At 43.4% G+C, this 7,989-nt stretch overlaps 1 pseudogene; it reads left to right on the top strand.

Annotated features, from left to right (window-relative positions):
* Positions 1-6,298: 6,298 nt before the first annotated feature.
* LOC122676792 lies at positions 6,299-6,940 on the top strand (annotated as a pseudogene).
* Positions 6,941-7,989: the final 1,049 nt, after the last annotated feature.

The raw sequence follows: 7,989 nt of genomic DNA on the forward strand, positions 1-7,989 counted from the left end.
TTTCTAGTTTGCTTATAAGTGCTATATTTAATAATTGACTCTAGAATTTCATACTGAGAAAAACTTACCAGTCGGTAGTTTCTGAGAGCCACCTTTTCCTGTTTGTTGCAATTCAGAATGACATTTTCTTAATACTTCTCTTGAAACTTCTCCTGTCCTTGTAGATGTCATGTGGGTTCTCAGTCTTGGGACTCTTGAAGTCTGAGTCATCCTGTGAAATCATTTGCTCTGTCCTTTAGTGCACTTCTATCCAATAGAAACACAATGAAACCATAAAAATGAACTGTTGACATAATTTTAAAATTTCTAATAGCCACATTAAATAGCTAAAAAGAAACAGGCAAATTAAAAAAAATTCTTTATTTACTTTATATTTTGGCTGTGCTGAGTATTTGTCGCTGTGTGCAGGCTTTCTTCAGTTGCAGTGCACAGATTTTTCATTGTGGTGGCTTCTCTTGTTTCAGAGCATGGGCTCTAGAGTGCACAGGCTTCAGCAGTTGTGGCCCTTGGGCTTAGTTGCTTGTGGGATCTTCCTGGACCAAGATTCGAACCTGAGTCTCCTGCACTGGCACACATATTCTTTGCCATTGGACCACCAGGGAAGTCTGAGAAACAAGTAAAATTAATTTTAACTTTATATCTCTGAATGGTTATCATTTCAATATATAACCTATAGAAAATTATTGGGATAGTTTACCTTCTTCATACTAAATCTTCCAAATCTAGAGTGTGTTTTATACTTATAATAAATCTTAATACATATATGCCAGCCACATTTCAAGGGCTCAAAAGGCTCGTGTAGCCAGCAGTATCATATTGAGTCATGCAGGGATAGACTTCTACTTATTGCAAGTGCCTGGACATTATTGTTGCTATTATTATTCTTCTGGTGTACTCTATTATCTTGTATTTCATTCCTGTTTTCAAACTTATTCTTTCCTTTTCAACATGAAGGGCTCACGCAGAGTCAAGAAGGCAAGAGCTAAAGAGAGGTGGAACAGCCTCACTTTCTCTTTGTCTGTTAATATTAATGAGGGTAACTTTTACAGTGAAACACCGTAAAGAAAACTCATTAAGGGCAACAACATTCCCTAGTGCACAACTCTCCCTGGGACCACAAAATGGGTATGTTACAAAGGCCTGGGAGCTAATTCTCTCCAGATGTTTGCAAAGCAAGCAAGACCAAAAGGTGGAAACTGAAATTACTAAACACTTAATAAGGAGCTGATGGAACCAAGGCCCCAGGGTTGGCTCAGCAATAAGTGAAACACAGAGACCCTATTTGTTCAGAGGAACTTCAAAGTCCGCTATAAAATCCCAGGAAAGGTGAGGCAAAGACACTGCAGAGGATTCTGCAGCATTCCTGCAAAGTCAAACTGAGGACTGACTTGAGATGCTTCCCTTGGTGCTTAAGAAGAAGACTTGGGGGCAGATCTGGCGAGCAGATGTTTCACTTTTGTCGATGCTCATTCTTACATATAGTACGTGTATGGAGGATATAGGCCTTTCTCTAATGAGGCCAAAGAGGACAAAGCAATTAAACATTCAGTTAAGAAAGAAAAAAAAAGAGCAAATGCCTATTCTGTACTACGTGCTACTCTAGACCCAAACCATAAAGTTGCTAATGAGATATAGCAGCTCCAAATAAAGTTGGTCTTATTTATCTTTGTTTTTCTTCCTTCCCTCTCTTTAATAGTGGGACAAAGAACAGGAAGGTTTGTCTAAGATCATACTTACGGATGCTGATGCTGTAGCTGAAGCTCCAATACTTTGACCACCTGATGTGAAGACCTGACTCACTGGAAAAGATCCTGATGCTGGGGAAGATTGAGGGCATGAGGACCAGGGGGTGACAGAGGATGAGATGGTTGGATGGCATCATCAACTCAGTGGACACGAGTCTGAGCAAACTCCGGGAGGTAGTGAAGGATAGGGAAGCCTGGTACCCTGCAGTCCATGGGGTCGCAAAGGGTTGGACATGAGTGAGCGACTGAGCAACAACAACAAATAATTACAGGGTAGGAAAGAAGATCAAATAATCAAATGTGGTATCATTGGAAAGTCTGATAAGTTATCTCTTTGGTCACCAGTTACCTGGAAGGAGAAAGGTTTCTAGGATCCAATCCTATAGCTGTTTTTTTTGTTGTTGTTGTTGTTTTATTAATTTTTTTATTGTTAATTACTGTGACCTGTCAGATATGTGGTTTGCCTTTCATATCTTTCTCTGGCATTCAAAGAAAGAATGAAATAATACCAGATGAAAAGCAAGACAAGAAAAGTGATCAAAAGTGCCCCAGGGACTTCCTTAGTGGTCCAGTGGCTATGAGTCCAAGCTACCCAATGCAGGGGGCCTGGGTTCAATCCCTGGTTGGGGAACTAGACCCCACATGCTGCAACTAAAAGATACTGCATGCTACAATGAAGATAGAAGATTCTCCATGCCAGCTAAGACCTGGTGCAACCAAATAATTAAAATATTTTTTAAAAAATTGATCCCACTCAGTTCAGTCACTCAGTAGTGTCTGACTCTTTGTGACCCCATGGATTGCAGCATGCCAGGCTTCCCTATTTGTCACCAACTCCCGGAGCTTGCTCAAACTCATGTCCATTAACATGGTTATGCCATTCAACCATCTCAGCCTCTGTCATCCCTTTCTCCTCCTGCCTTCAGTATTTCCCTGCATCAGTGACCGCACTGCCTAGGCAAAATAACTGCCGTGGAGGATGGAAGAGAAATAAAACTCATTAAAATTCATTAAAATTAAGAGAGTTTTTTTAGTTTTTAGTTTTAAGAGAGAAAAACAGGTAGTTCTGGTGTTAGAAAGTTCTAGTTTTGCCTCTGGTCTGAGGCAAAATCCCATATCTCCTTGGCGAATCTGAACAAAATGGGTCCCCAGCCTTTTTTTAAATAATAGAATTATGTCTGTTGCGTTCACAATATATTGGTGAGTCAAATATATAGTCTCTTTGAACTGAAGCCTAGGTTGGATTCCCAGCTCAGCCAGCCACTTACTAAATGTGTAACATCTTAACCCCTCTTGAGTTTCAGTTTCCTTATCTATAAACAGAGCCCTGGGGGATGGGGGAATGGGGAGTGGAGAGAACTTCCTTCCTAGGATTATTCTGAAGATTAGCAAAGGCAGTGAATGCAAAGCACTGACCTTTCACAGTCCAGTCCTGGCACAGCGTAAAAGATAACTAATGACACCCAAGGTGACAGCCACTGGTTATTCACCATCCCATCTTCCATTCACTACTTCTCCTGTAGAAAGATGTCTTTTTGGTATTCGCAGCCTTCAGTAGATTGCATTATTGGCAGGCAGATTCTTTTCCTTCCTTCACACAAAGGGCAGTTCATCAAGATTGTTCCCTGTGCTAATTTTCTCCATTAAGAAAAAGAACAGTCTCAACTGGGTCCCATACTTGGTGAGTTCCTTCAGTCTGAGCATTTGCGGGAAATATGGCTCTCTGAAATGGCTTTCGGAGCTGGATCCTTGGCGAAAGAGCTACATGTCGCCCTGTAGCCATGCTGGCCTCACTTCCCCTTCCTAGGACTTTTGTGCATATGACCAATCCCCATAACAACGCATTTCATAAAGTCATGATTTGACAAGAAAAAGATAAATGTAAACACTACACAGACAAACACTGGGAGGAGAAACATCTGGCTGTCCACTGCTTGCTTCCTGTTGAGAGAGTTTGGGAACTTGGGGATTTTAACAGTTGGACAGGGCTAATTTTGGAAACAACTTCACATTTGTACTGAAAGGAAAAACACATATTTATCACACTTCACTCATCCATTGAGGGAAGGTGTGGTCATCTTCCCAGGCCTCTCTGAGAACAAAAGGGATTGAATTGGAAGCACAGAGAGGTTTTCCCTTCCCTTTTCATCCTCTCACTTCCAGGGCACACCTTCCCCTTCATGACTCTGAGATCCTAGCTTTCTAACTTCCTTTCTTATATTCAGTTTCTTCCAAGGTTCTGGAAGTCCTGACTTGATTCTGGCTTTACCACTCATGGATCTCTTACTCTGTCTAAGCCTCAGTTTCCTTTTTTGAAAATAAAAATACTCACAGTAGTAATAGTAATAGTAACCTAGCAATAATACATACTAACCCTCCAATTTCATAAGATTGTATAGATCAAGTCTCTTCCTCCTCCTCCCAGTTCCCAGAATACTTGATGTTCTTTCTTGCTTCTATATCTTTTACTATGACATTTCTCTTTTTCCCTCCCTAGAAAACTATGTCTCACTCTTTTAGACCTAGCCGAATGTTACTGATGCAGTGAGAGATTCTTTGTCTCTCACAGGTATTAAAAGTAATAGTTCAGGGGACATTTAGTAACAGGGAAAATTTTGAAATACATCTTTAAGTAAGAAAAAGCAAGTTATAAAATATATGATCCAAATTGGGTAGTGTATTGAGTTAGCTAAAAAGGTCATTTGGGTTTTTTCCGTAACATCTTACAGAAAAACTAGAACACTCTTTTTGGTCGTCCCAATATTATATATATATTTAAATTTATTTAGCAAGATGGTAAATGGGGCTTCTCGTGTGGACTTTGGGCTACAGCTACAAAACTGAAAGAACCTTCACATTGTAAAGAGGAGATGCTTGGGACATACGCAGATGTTATTAAAAAATTGACCAGATAGCCTCGCAACCCCCACCCCCCCACCCACCCTCCACCACACACATGCTCACTTGAAAGTGTTAGTTGCTCAGTTGTGTCTAGCTCTTTGCAACCCCACGGATCATAGCCTGCCAGTCTCCTCTGTCCATGGAATTTTCCAGGCAAGAATACTAGAGTGGGTTGCCATTTCCTTCTCCAGAGGTTCTTCCTGACCCAGAGATCAAACCTGGGTTTCCTACATTTCAGGCAGATACTTTACCATCTGAGCTACAAGGGAAGCCCTCCACCGCCTACATAAGAAATGATAAGAAACTCAAATTCAATTTGCTTAAGTATGAATTTCTTACTAATGAGTTGTTGGCTGGATAGAAACTGTTGTGTCATCTCTTCCATTCCCCATGAGTTGCTTACTTCTCAGGTCAAGTGGTTCCTGGAGAACCAGTCCAGGAAATTGAGGCTGCCTGCAAGAAGGGGAGCCTGGCTTCTCCCTTTCTCAGGATGCTGACTGAGTTACAGACACTCCCAGGCACCAAGGTGCTGCCTCCCAAGCAGAAGAGAGTAAGAAAGCTCTTGGGAGGTTGACACATGATCCCTAGAGGTGGGGCGGGGGGGCACATGTGAACCCAGCGAGCCCTGTCCGGGCACCCCAAAGGTGGGAGTCAGAGGAGCAGTAGGCAACAGCAGGGCAAGGAGAAAAAGCAACAGAAGATCAGTGATTCCACTATTTAGGATGGAAGGGAGACCTCAGTTTCCCACAGGCCAAAAAGATATTTTGAAGTTAAGTGGACCTAAAGCTCCTTGAAGGTCACCCCAGCAGAAAATGGCAGTACAGTGACTGCAAAAGCTGAGAGTGGAGGAAGGCAGGACATCAGCTGTGTTGTGCATCATCCAAATACCAGGGGCTGCACAGTATGTAGTTGTCTGGGTGCTACCAGTCAAAGACCAGGGTGTGGAAGCCTCCAAAGACAAGCAGGAGGAGCCTGGGAGATGTACAACAGGAGGAGCAGCACTAAGGAAGGGTATTTCTCTCTTTCTCTTCCCTTCTCTTTACCCCAAATCTGGAGATCTAGTAGAAGCAAGGAGAACACACCCAGACATTACATTTCTCATTCCCCACTGAAGATTCCTGCCAGTGACTCAGAGCTGTATCGAGGTTTGCAAATCCAGGGATGTTGGGAAGAGCAGAAATTTAAAATTGGGAGTGAGATAGAAACTTTCCCTTAGGCTAAATGAAACGATGTTATAACTGAAAGTGACTTTTTTTTTTTCTAGATCCATGTTACTCTCAAGATCCCATTCCTGTTGATGGATGTAAAAAACTTCAGACTTGCTAATGAAAGAGGGCTTCCCAGGTGGCCTTAGTAGTAAAGAACCTGTCTGCCAATGCAGGAGACATAAGAGACACAGGTTCTCGGTTGGGAAGATCCCCTGGAGGAGGGCATGGCAACCCATTCCAGTTTTCTTGCCTGGAGAATCCCATGGACAGAGGAACCTGGCGGGCTACAGTCCATGGGGTTGCAAAGAGTTGGACTGTGCTAAAACTGAAGCAACTTAGCACACAAGCGATGAAAGCTAATGCAGTCTTTGCTCACTTATACAGAGAGCAGTCCATACAGAATTGTCCTGGGTTCTTGGTATAACTTAAAGGGAGATGTTCACAATGTCCAGAGCCCTTGATGTCCTACAGATGAAGTGGGAGGATGTCCTCAAATTCCAAGCAACAGGAATCCACTTAGGTGGCACCAACCATGACTTCCAAATGGAACAGTACATCTACTAAAGGAAAAGGGATGACGTCTACATTCTAGATCTGAAGGGGGCCTGGGAGAAGCTTCTGCAGATGGCTTGTGCCATAGTTACCATTTAAAAACCGACTGATCAGTGTCACATCCTTCAGGAACACAGGCCAGAGGGCTGTGCTGAAGTCTGCTGTGACCACTGCAACCACTCCTCCTGCTGCCGCTTCACTCCCAGAACCTTCACTAATCAGACCCAGGCGGCCTTCTGGGGCCGGGTCTTCTGGTGGTCACTGATCCCAGAGCTGACAGCCAGCCTCCCATGGAGGTGTTGTGCATTAATCCACTGACCACCGCGCCCTGTACACAGACTCTCGTCTGTGCCCTGTGGTCACTGACATCCTTGCAGCAAGAAGGAGGCTTACTCAGTGGGTCTGAGGAGATGGATGCTGGCCCAGAAAGTTCTCCATGCACGTCGTACCACCATCCTAGGTGCACACCTATGGGAGGTCACACCCCATCTCTGCTTCTACAGAGGGGCTGGAGAGATGGAAGAGAATGAGTAGGACGTGCTGAGAAGGCCACAAGGAAGAACATCAGGGTGCATGGGCCACTCCAGCTCCCAAGTTCACGACTGCTCCACCTGAGGTCACAGATGGGTCTGAAGGCACAGGCACCTCTGCGCCTGCCCAGCGGGTCCTATAGAAGATGGGAGTCCTCAGCCACCACTGTGGACTGGTCTACTGGTCTACAGGTCCCACTGCTCAGGTGACTGAATGGGTAGGAACAACCACTTAGTAGTCCTAAGCTGCTCTTCCCTAGGTTCTTACATAGAACCCAGAAATAAGATGAGCAGGAAACAGTTTCTTTAAAAAAAAAAAAAAAAAAAAGATAAAAGGAAGGTAATGCAGTCTCTAGGTTTGAAACCCTTCTAGGTAAATATTCTGTGGATTCTGCTAGTCGAACTTTTGGGACCACTTTTTCCTTCTCAAGGTATTTCCCCTTTTCCTCCCTATTTCTGTGATGACATCTGGGTTTAGGCAGAAGTTTACACATCCTCTTCACAATGGGAAGGGGCGTCTCTAATCTAGGCACTGTGTCTTCATTTTACAGATAAGAAAAGGAAGGTGGAGTAGCCTGTTAAGGGCACCTAGCTGGTGAGGTGAACAGCTGCCTTCGTGGTGAGCAGAGGTTAACATATACAAATGTAAGAGAACCCGGTGGATGGATTGGGCAATTGACATGTCACAGCAGAAAAATGAAGAGCACGCTGGCTGGATTTGGATGGCCATGATGCCAGATCTTGGCACACTTATCAGGATACTCTCAGATTCACATAACACACACCAGCCTAACACACTGGAGTCATTTCTGTCTTTCTGGAAAATAGACATGGTCCAGTAAAGGACATAGGACTTCACATGCTTCAACATAAAATTGGTACTATTTGTTCTGTTAGTGTATTCCTCATTCAACTATTAGTATCTATTTCATGTGTTTTACATATAAGGTAAAATTCTAGGTACTAAGGATAAAGAAAAACAACGCAGATGGTCCTTGTTCTTATTGAGCTCTATTCTAAAAAGGAAGGGAGAGGTCACATATGAGGGGTTTC

Source organism: Cervus elaphus, chromosome 20 (genome assembly GCF_910594005.1).
Source record: "Cervus elaphus chromosome 20, mCerEla1.1, whole genome shotgun sequence".
Classification (NCBI taxonomy): domain Eukaryota; kingdom Metazoa; phylum Chordata; class Mammalia; order Artiodactyla; family Cervidae; genus Cervus; species Cervus elaphus.